This window comes from Tupaia chinensis, unplaced genomic scaffold (assembly GCF_000334495.1).
Source record: "Tupaia chinensis unplaced genomic scaffold, TupChi_1.0 Scaffold000612_1, whole genome shotgun sequence".
In the NCBI taxonomy this organism is placed as follows: Eukaryota; Metazoa; Chordata; class Mammalia; order Scandentia; family Tupaiidae; genus Tupaia; species Tupaia belangeri.
The window spans coordinates 4,580,722-4,591,533 of NW_006160131.1; the positions used below are offsets into that span (position 1 = coordinate 4,580,722).

The following is a 10,812-nucleotide window of genomic DNA, read 5'->3' on the forward strand; positions in this document are numbered from 1 at the left end:
CTGAAGCGGGCCTGGCCCAGGCGCGCGGGCGGCAGCGTGTCGGCGAACGCGCTCTCTGCGGGGACAAGGGGACAGGGCGGACGGCCTGTGGCTTAGTGCACGTGGTTAAGCACAGCCCGCTCTGCCCTCACACTGCTCCCTTGGGATGGCTGCTGTCGGCTCTTGCCCTCCAACCCTCTTTCTCTCCCTCTTCTCTCCTTTCACCCCTTCCTCGCTTCCCTCCCTTGACCTCTTCCCCTTCTCCCTTGTTCCTTTTTTCTTCTCTTCTGTCCTTCCCTTACTCGTGGCTTTTCATACCTCGGAACATTTGAAAGCCCTTACTCCCTGTCCCTGCCCTTCCCCAGCACACAGCTCCAGGAAAGAGGTGTGTCAGTGGCCCTCAGCAGGTGCATCTCAGTCCCATGTAGTGACGCTGGGATCCTCACAGCAGCCCAGGGGCTGCACTGTCACTACCTGCCACTTTGCCAAGGAGCAGGGGCCTTAGGGAGCATGGCTGAGGGCACACGGTGTACAAGTGGCAAAGCCACGGCTGGAACCCAGTCTGTCTGGCCAGTTCTGGGGTCCACTAGGAATCTCTGTGTCCACGCAGGTGGTGAGGGAGTGAAGATGGGCCCTTTGGCCTTGCCCGGCCTGCCAGCTGCTGTGTCTCTCCCCCCCGCCCCCCAGCTCAATAAACGGGGAATGAATAAGGGCTTTACAAGAGAAGAGCTCCTTCTGCAGAACAGAAAACCAAGGGGAAGTTTTTACAGAGCCAGGACAAGATCTGTGAATAACGTTTGGCCATATGGAAAAATGCTCTTGGTGTTACACAGTACGGATGCGTCAAAAAGCAAAATGCAGTGCTTATCGCTCGGATGGTACAGGTCTGCCTGCATTCCTTGTTTGTTTTCCTGCTTTCCTTGTTTGTTTTCCATCTCCCTAAATAGAATGTGCGTCCTGGAGGACAGGGCCTATTCCAGCCGTCCCCACCATGCTCTCGGAGCTCTGCAGAGCACTTGGCATAAATAGCCTTCATTATTAATAGTTTATTGGAGAATAAATGGATGAATGAGGTCTCTGGAAGAGGCTGGCTGCCACTCTGAATAACAAGGCAGGGAAAGAAACAGTCATTTAGAATATTTTTGACGATGTTTTTAGTGATTAAAACCTATTATGGTGAGTAAATAAAAAGTATTCTCAGATTTTTAAAACCAGACCCCTCTAGCCAAGATTTCATTAGATGTTATCATCCTGTAGTTTGTATCATGAAAAAAAAATCTCCTGTTTAATTTTCCAGATATAAACTGAAATCATAATAAGCATGCATTCCACCCTCTGCGTGCCCCAGGCCCTGGTGAGTCTGCGGGGCATCCCCGTCCCCACTGCTTCCTGCAGACAGCGTCCACCGAGTCTGCATTCACAGCTTCCCTGGGCAGTCGGGGGCCTGGCAGCAGCTGGGGTTCTGGCCAGTGCAATGAGCTAATGCCAGGCCTCTCCCTGAGGCGGTGGGGTCTCTGCTCCCCATGGCCCGGGTGCCCTCCCCTGTCTGCTGCTCGGGCACTGTGGGCAGCTGAGCGTGTGCGCCTCGCTTTCCCTTCTATGGCCGGAGGGGAGAAGCGGGATCTCAGTGTGATTCTTCTACAGAGTATACACACGTGCATGTGTGTCTATCATGTTATTCATATGCACAGAAAATCAAATTCTAAAAAGGAATATAAGAAAATGGTAATTGCCTCTCAGGGGGGTGAGGACTTTTCTTTAGATTTTTCTGTTACCCAATTTTCTACATTAGATGTGTACACTACAAATTTTTATCAGAAAACCATCAGTAGGGCTGGGCCCATGGCCTAACGGTTAAGGGAACTAGATCCCACATGCCTGACCATGTGGTTCAAATCCTGACCCCAGTGACTTGAAAAACATGCCAGGTGTGTGTGTGTGTGTGTGTGCGTCTCTGTGTGTGTGTCTCTGTGTGTGTGCATGCTCAAAGTCCTGACCGGAGGGAGAAATGGAGAAGGGGCTGCAGTGTGACCACGCCCCATTGGGGGGTGCTTTCTTCCTCTCTCTCTGTCTCTCTGGTGAGGGAGCACACCATCTGGCAAATTTGTTAAAAAATCAATATTATTTTGAAAAATAAAATGTTCAATTACTATTTCACAGTGGGAAAATGCCCGTGATGTAACACTAAGTGAACCAAAGGAGTCTGTTGCTTGATTCTAATTTCATGGGACATGCATGCCAAGAACGCACAGGAACATACCGGAAAGAAGGCCTGGAGTCAGGGCAGTTACCTGGGGGTGGAAATTTGCTGCTGTAATTTTCTAACGGTCCTGTTTCTCTCCAGCATATATCAATTTTGTAATAAGAAAAAAGAAGCACTTCTTCTGGGCATTTTAGGCCAGCGAATTTTCTGGGCACCTCCTGGTGTAATGCGCTTTCCCAGGGCTCGGGCCCCACCCACCTACGTCCTGCCAGGCCAAGCCTAGAGGCGTTGGCCCAGCTCGCCCCGGCCTCTGCTGCTCCTGGCCCTATGCTTGCCAACACTCTGCCCCCGCCTCCCATCCCCAGCGCGCACCCCTTGTGCCACCAGCAGCTCCTCCAGGAGCCTGTCCTTCGGTGCAGTGGCCCAGGTAAGAGGATGGCCTGTGGAGAGGGGTAGACGGTGCAGGCCCTGCCTCGTCCTTCCTGGCTATGTGAGCTTAGGTAAGTCATTTCACCTCTTGGAGCCTCAGTTTCCTTCCTCAACTTCTCCTATTGGGTTGTCGGAAAAATCACGACACATTTTTGCATAGAAAAAGTATGTCATGACTTTTCCAACAACCCAATATTATACTATAAAAGCATTTTTAATATCTCTAAACATATATGTAATTGGCAGAGAATGTATGCGTACGCCAGAGGAAGAGAAAGCACCCCCCACAGTGGGGGTATGTCAAGCCGCAGTGGCTTTTCCTTCGTTTCTGCATCTCATTGGGACTTCAGGCATGCACGCACACATACACATGTATACACACACACACACACGCCTAGTGTGTTTTTCAAACCACCGGGGCAGGGATTTGAACCACAGTCAGACATGTGGGATCCGACTCCCTATGCACAGCAGTTAACCACTGTGCTATAGGGCTGGCCCTGAATGATTTTTATAAAGGAAGCAGCACAGCATGGCACCAAACGCTCACACGTGTCAGTTCCTGTCACCCTACAGCATCTGTTTGACAACGCAGCGTGCTCGCTGGGGTGAAGAGGCCAGCAGACAGGCATGGGCCCTGCGTCTGCGAGGCGCCGCTCTAGCAGGACAGACAGGCCAGCATGAAGCACTTACGGGACACGTGAGTGCTGAGACCACTGTCCTGTGCAGGGCCCTCACGTGGGGGACAGTGAGCTACTCCTGCTCACACGGCCTAGGAAGGACAACAGCTGGGCTTCTCTGGTAGTGTGTGGGAGGAGAGGGCTTGGGGTAGAGAGTCGCAGGCCAAGGGGAAGGTGGCCGGCTAGGTGGCATACAGGCATTCCGGGACGGCTGGCTGAAGGAGGAGGCCGCAGCCCCAGAAGCGGGTGTGCTTGCGTGGCGCTCACAGCGATTGACAGCTCATCGCCTGGCACACACATGGCAGTCCCTGGGAAAGGCTGGGTCACCTGGCTCCATGCAGGGGGCTTTGTCCCCATTGGGCACTGTCCCTGAGACAGGACCAAGACAGCACAGTGGCCACCCTGGCCTGACTCCGGAATCCACTGCTTGAAGGGCCACTCCATGGAGCAGCGGCCAGCCACCTGTGGAAATGCAGCCACTGGGGCCAGGGAGCGTCTAGCCTGTGGACCTGACGGTGCGCACACCCTGTCCCTGGGGACCTATTATTGACAGGTGCAGGTACCCGCAGTATCCGTGCGGTCCTCACCACCATCCTGAACGGCTCCGTAAAGCACACCTCCCAGTGCGGGGACACTGAGGCGCCAGGTGGGCTGAGTTACTCAAGGTCACACAGCCAGGTGACAGAAATGGGACCAGGTCCCTTGACTAGCGATCCTGCCTCCTAAACCCAGCAGTTCAGCTCCTGGAGCTGCCAGCCCGTGGACTGGGCCCCCAGTCAGCACTGGAGTCTGTCTGAGGGGTGAACTGCAGCCTCTGAGGAGGGTCCCGCAGGCACCCCTCCCTCCCACGAGCACCCACTGAGCAGCAGCAGGGAGGTGCAGGGAGGACCAGGTCCAGGGAGGCAGGCAGGCCTCCACTCCCCTCTCCTGGGCCTCTCCAGGGCCTGGCTGGGCCTGAGTTGGACCGTCCTTCCCGTTCCTTCCCCTTTCTCCCTGAGGTCGGATCACTCTGGGGCTGAAGTCAGGCAGAATTTGTGTCCCAAGAGAAACCATCTTTGTATGAAAATGAAGGCAGGAAGAACTGGAGACAAGAGCCCATCCAGGTCCCCTCACTGTCTCAAGGACGGATTTGGACCACGCACTGGAGGCAGAAGTGACGGGACGTGCCAGAGTGGACATGAGACAAGGGGCAGGAACCGCGGTTGGCTCCTGCGTTTTTTGCCTGCTCCCCCAAGTGGGCGGTGGGCTTCCTGGCGATGGGGGCAGCTGGGGGGCAGGGAGTGGGGGAACTCAAGAGCCCCGTGTGATGCTCAGTGTGGGACGTGCCTCTCGGAGACCAGGAGGAGAGGATGGATAGATGGAGGGACAGGTGGCAATGGGGACGCGGGAGTCAGCAGTTCAGAGACGGGATTCCAGGCCTGGCGACGGGTGTGGGGCACCGGAGAAAGGGCAGGTCATGAGAAGCGGCGTCCTCGCAATTCGTCACGCTCCCGTCCTCTCATTTCCACGTGCTTGTGGCCATCCAGTCTGAGAAAGTGCAGCGAGTGAGCCTGGGGTAAGCTCCCTGGGGCTCCCGACAGGCAGGGGACATGCAGAGAGGAGCGCAGGCAGGCGGGAGGAAAACCGGGAGCCAGAGCGGAGCTGGAGAGCGGGGCAGAGCTCCCCGTGGTCTGAGAAGCGAGTGAGATGACGCACGGGGAGAGCTCGGGGCTTGGCGACGTGGGCTGAAGACTCAACCTGACAGGCTGAAGTTTACTGAAGGGAGGGGACTCGGGCCTTCTGGGAGGAGGGGACAGCAGAGGATGGCACAGACAATTGGGAGAGGAACCCGCTCTGGAGGAGAGAGTAGCTGGTAGAAGAGACACGCAGGGGCATCCTTAGAAACATGGAAGCTACTGGGTCAGGACGTGGCACAGAGGTTGGGGTTGCTGGGCCCCACATGGTAATCTCACAGTTCAAGTCTCCGACCCAGCTGCCTGAAAAGCATGCCAGGCCCTGTGTATACGTGCCCAGGTCCCAGAGGACAATGGAGGAGAAGGAATTGCTGAGGGATGCTCTCTCACCTTCTCTGTCTCTCTCCAGTGAGCGCACACACCCTATAGCAAAACATACAATAAAAATATAGAAGCTACCAGAACTCTTTCGTGTGCTCGTGGGACAAGGAAGTGGACAAACATTAGGGGCAGTGTCCAAGGACAGGCGGGGGGACAGCGCAGAGCTCCTGTCTCCATGGCCACAGGAGAGCGGTGGAGGGGTCAGACACTTTATCCCATGACCCTAGATGGGGAGACGGGTTCAGAGTCGGGCCTGGGGTCCAAGCTGGATCACTGTGGCTAAGTCTTGGGATCTTAGCTTAATCTTTGGGGACAGCAGCTCCCAGTCGGCAGGATTTGTGACCCTGGTAGGGCGTGGGGCTGGAGCTGCTGGTGGCCCTCTCTCCCCAGAGGGAGAGCCGGTTGGGGGTGAAGCCAACAAAGGCACCAGCCAAGCTAGAAACGAAGCTAGAAATGATCCCGGGCTGCCCTGGCGGCCTCTGCATCGAGCCAGGCTTGAAGCCAGTCATTCCCTGGGATTCTCAGCCACTCGAGCCATTAATTCCTTTTTCTGTTTGTTTTTGCTTAAGCGAGATTGAACTAGGTTATTGTCACTCACAACCAAAGATTTCAGACAAGTCTGCAATGCCGTGGCCCTGGGCTGGCCTGCTTGTTCAGTCTGAGCAGGCTTCCACTCTGGGCAGAGGGAGGGAGGCAGCGCCATGACGCTGACACTCCTGAGCTGCCTGGGAGAGGGGCAGGGCTCTGGGAGGACAGCCCGGGGCCTGACTTCGAGAGCCCCTGGGAAGGGCTTCCTCTGAGAAGGAGGTGAAACTTCTTGGAGCCAGGGAGAGCGAGAAGGGAGAAAGGCGTGCGTGGCCTGGCAGAACCGTCCGGTCCTGGGCCCGGGAGTTGCTAAATCCAGTAGACAGGGCAGTGATCTGCCTGGGGCGACCCCTTCACGCTGCCTCTGAGGAGCAGCTGGTGCCATCGAAGGCTCTCAGACCGGCTCTGGGGACAGCGAGCCTACCCAGGTCTGTCCAAGACATCCGACAAGCAGCTACAATGCTGCCTTGTGAGACAGTGGGTGCAGGCTGGGGGGCTGGCAGCAACCAGGGGTTCACCTATGAGAAAGGACACCGGGGAGCCAGACCCAGCCAGGAACGCAGCAGCACTGATGCCTCCAATAGGGGGGAGCGAACAAAGGAACCACGTGGTTCCAGCCGTGTGTGTGTGTGTGTGTGTGTGTGTGTGTGTGTGTGTGTGTGTAAACATACCACAGGTTTTTACAAGAAACATGCGTGGGCTGGTACCTGCGTGGGCGGGGGGCACAGCTAGGAGTGGTCATTGGGGATAGAGTTACATAAAACTAGAGGTGGATGCGCGTGATCTGATGGAGTTTCCACGGCCTGCACCGAGCGAGGCAGGGAGGGAAGAAGAGGGTGCGCACCTCCACAAAGGGGATCTTGGTGACTGCGCCCTCGGCTGCGCCTGGGGTCACCTATGGAGCAGCTAGAAATCCGGATACCTGGGGCCGCCCCCGAGGGTCTGACTTAATTGGCCTGCGTGCAGCCCATAAACCAGGTCTAGGCGCCCTGGATGGTCTCAGTGTACAGCCAGGCAGGAAACCGCTCGGCAGAAGAGCAGGCCAGGCCCTAGCCCCACGCTGCCGCTTAGACACCAGGTTCTTGTTTCTTTTTTTTTTTTTTTTTTTAAGATTTTTGCTACAGGGCATGTGTGCTCTCTGGGGAGAGAGAGAGAGAGAGAGAAAGAGAGAAATGGCCATGCCATAATCCCTCTCCTTCATTCTCCTCTCAGGATTGTGGGCACACACATGCATTCAGTGTGAGTTTCAAGTCCGGGTCCAAGACTCGAACCGCAGTGAACGGTGTGGGAGTCGTCTCTTAACCATTGCTGACCTCAGACTGCATACCTTTAGGCTAGTGGTTTTTCTTCTCTGAACCTGGATTCTCTAAGAAGGGCCTTGCGGGGTCTGGTCCCACAGATGCAGCGTTCTCTGCAGCAGCTGGAGCCCCATGCGGGGGCGGGGGGAATGCTAGCCGGGCACACAGGCAAAAAGCCACGTGAGGCCTGTGATTTTTTTTTTTTTTTTTTAATCTGTGAGGCTTAATTTTGCTTCGCATTTATTTGTTCTACATAAGTATGTCCCAAACACTGCATGGGACATACTCGTATAGTACTAAATACTTTTTGTGGCTAGAGTTCAAATTTAACTGCATGTCCTGGATTTTCGTTTGCTAAATTGGACAGCCCTGACGAGACGCCACTTTGGTTTGCTGGTTTTCAGGCTTTACCCAGTAAGGTCTGAGAGTGCGGAGGGAGGGAGGGGGGTCTCAGGGGTTCCCTCTCGCACGGAATGTTGCAGCTGAGAAGCTCTGAAGGAACCGTGTCACCTTGTTCCTCGTGATGGAAAGGGGCCCAGAGTGCTCAGGTAAGTGCAGATACCAGCTGCCTCTCATGTGGCCTACGGTGCCTGGGACGCCGCCCCACGGAAGCCAGGTTCTCCAGGAATGGGAGATGCCCGGGGGAGTCGTGAGGTCCATGGGGCCTCACCCTGTGCTGGTGACAGCAGGGTGCATGTGGCCTGCACTTACCCATACAGAATCAAAGGACTGCATGGCTATCTTCTTATTTTTATTACAACGTTTTTTCTGATTATAAATCATTGTTAATTTGGAAAGAAAAACAAGGAATAAAAATCACCCGTATGCCCTTTACCCAGTGTAACCAATGTCAACTTGCTATGTCCCTGGGAAGGAAAGGACATTTATTGAGCCTCAGTCATGTGCCAAAAATTCCCTTTCCATTATCTCATAACCTTCAGAAAGGAAAATAATTTGATTGCTCTTTCTGATTGTAAAAGCAATACAAGTTCTTCATACACACACACACACACACACACACACACTATATATGTACTAATATATACATGTATGTATTAAGGTAACTCATAGAGATATAAAGAAGGGGACCAGCAGTTAGCGTAATGGCTATGTTGCTGGACTCCCATGTAGCCAACCATGGTTCGAGTCCTGGACCCGGTGGCTTACGCACCCACTGGGCGCGTGTGCGTGCGTGCCCAAGATCCCGAGAGGAGAATGGAGGAGAAGGGATTGCGGCGTGGCCATTCCCCCTGGGGGGTGATTTCTCGCTTTCTATCTCTCTGTCTCTCTCTGTCTTTCTGGGGAGCACACACACCCTATAGTGAAAAAACAAACAAACAAACAAAAAAAAACAAAAACAAAAACAAAAAAACCTCTTCAAAAAAAAGGAAGCGAACGCCCCCACTATCCCGGCACCCAGAGATGGGATTTCTTCTATCTCATTGGCTCTTTATGTATGCTGTGAACATTGTCCTGCGGACCTGTGCCAGGTACTTGCTACCAACTAGCGATTAGCACACCTGCAGATAAGGAAACCGAGGCCCCCGCCTGCTCTGCTTTGTTGACTTTCCAAGGACTCTGCCTGTCCCTCCCCTCCTGGGTGCAGAACGGTGCAGGGCTCAGCGAAGGCTTTCTGAAGGAGATCAACGGGGAGGGGGCATCGAGGTGACCCCGCAGGTTTATTCAGTCTCGAGTCATCAACGGCTGTTCCAACGTGTATATTTAAAAATCGCAACCCGCTCACGCTGATTAGAGTGGCTGTGAGTTCCTGTCAGCTAGGCGGAGGCAGGGGCTGTGAACGAGCACGCAAACGATTGCGTCTCTCCTCTGCAGGACTGAAGAGCTCCAAGAAAGAGTGGAGGTTTTAGAAACCTGCATTTCTTGGAGGTGAAATATCAAAGCATTTCATGGAAAACATCCTGAGGAGGCTGGGGACACAGCTTTCCCCAAGCAAGGCCCCGACTTGGAAGGTCTGGCCTGCCTAAGCCTGAAATCTGGACACGTGCTTCGGCTACTTGCATGCAAGCAGGGACTCTCCTCTCAGCTGTTCTTTCTCGAGAGCCTTCTCCATGCCAGAGCCGTGCTGTGTCCCTTTCACGCCTCATCCCACGTAACCCTGCCTGCAATCCCATGATGTAGGTGCTGTCATGAACCCAGATGAAAAAGGAACAAACGTGCCCAAGGCCACACAGCTGGCCAGGAGGGAGCCGGGTCTAGAACGCGTGCCCCTATAACTCCCAAGCGACGCCTGGTCTTGACCTCTCAGAAGTTTTGCTGCCTGCCTACTTCTGAGGGGCCAGAAGGGACGAAGCCTGAATGCATGAACCTTCTGTTCACATCCAACAGTGGGCACTGGGGGCAAGGAGTCTAAGCCAAGGTTCACCTTCAAGATATAGGGCTAAAAAAGCAGACATGGGGGGCCAGCAGGTGGTGTAATGATTACATCAGTGGACTCCCATGTAGTCGACCATGGTTCAAGTCCCAGACCCAGCAGCTTAAAACTCATGCTGGGCGAATGTGTGTGTGTGTGCCCAAAATCCCAAGAGGAGAATGGGGAAAAGGGATTGTGGCATGGCCATCTCCCCAGAAGGTGATTTCTCACTTTCTGTCTCTCCAGCGAGTGTACATGCCCTAAAAAACATCTCTCTCCCCATAAAAGATGAAAACAGAAACAAAAAAAAAACCAGAAAGGGCCCAAAAATTTGGGTCTAAAAACCATAGGAATCCTTATCATGGACTACTGCTCAGCAATGAAAAGGAACGAACCACTGGTCTGCACGGCTAGGCCATGAGCTGGTCTCAGAACTGTACTGTTGCGATAAAGAAGCCACACACAAATGCATATGTACCGTGCGACTCCATTTACATGAAGTTCACCAATGGGCACAACCTCCTAGGCTGAAAGACCACAACGGTGCTGCCTGGGGCCAGGGCGGTTGACTCAGAAGGGACCAGCAGGGATACAGACGGGCATATAAATCCGCCAAAGCCCGCCAGCCTTTACATCTGTACATTTCATTGCAGGTAAATTATAGGGAGGGCCGTGTCCCGATCCCCCTTCACTCCTGCAGAACTCTAGGCGGGGCTGGTCTAGTGCAACCTGGAGGTTCAGGAGCTAATGCCACAAAGAGAAAGCAGATTAGGGGGTGCCGAGGGCCAGAGAGGAGAGGAGGCCATGGCTGTTGAGTGGGGAAGGCTTCCTTTCGGGGTGGTAGAAGTGATGGTTGCCAGCTGAATGCCACTCAATTGTATTTAAAACGGTTACTTGGGGACCAGCAGATGGCATCATGATTATGTCGCTGGACTCCCACACAGTCAACCACGGTTCGAGTTCTGGACCTGGTGGCTTAAAACGCACACTGGGAGCATGTGCGTGCGCACCCAAAATCCCGAGAGGAGAAGGGATTGCAGCGTGGCCATCTCCCAGGGGGGCGATTTCTCATTTTCTGTCTCTGTCTCTTCAGCAAGTGCACACACCCTATAGCAAAAATCTCTCTTAAAAAAATGGTCACTTTTCTGTTTCGTAAAATTTACCTCCATTTTAAAAACAGTTAGAAGGGAGTGGGGTCTGCTCCAGGCACGAA

General features: G+C 54.0%; 1 protein-coding gene across 1 annotated transcript in view; it reads right to left on the bottom strand.

Annotated features, from left to right (window-relative positions):
- NEURL1B (neuralized E3 ubiquitin protein ligase 1B) overlaps positions 1–10,812 on the bottom strand; it is a 41,795-nt gene that overhangs the window by 3,761 nt on the left and 27,222 nt on the right.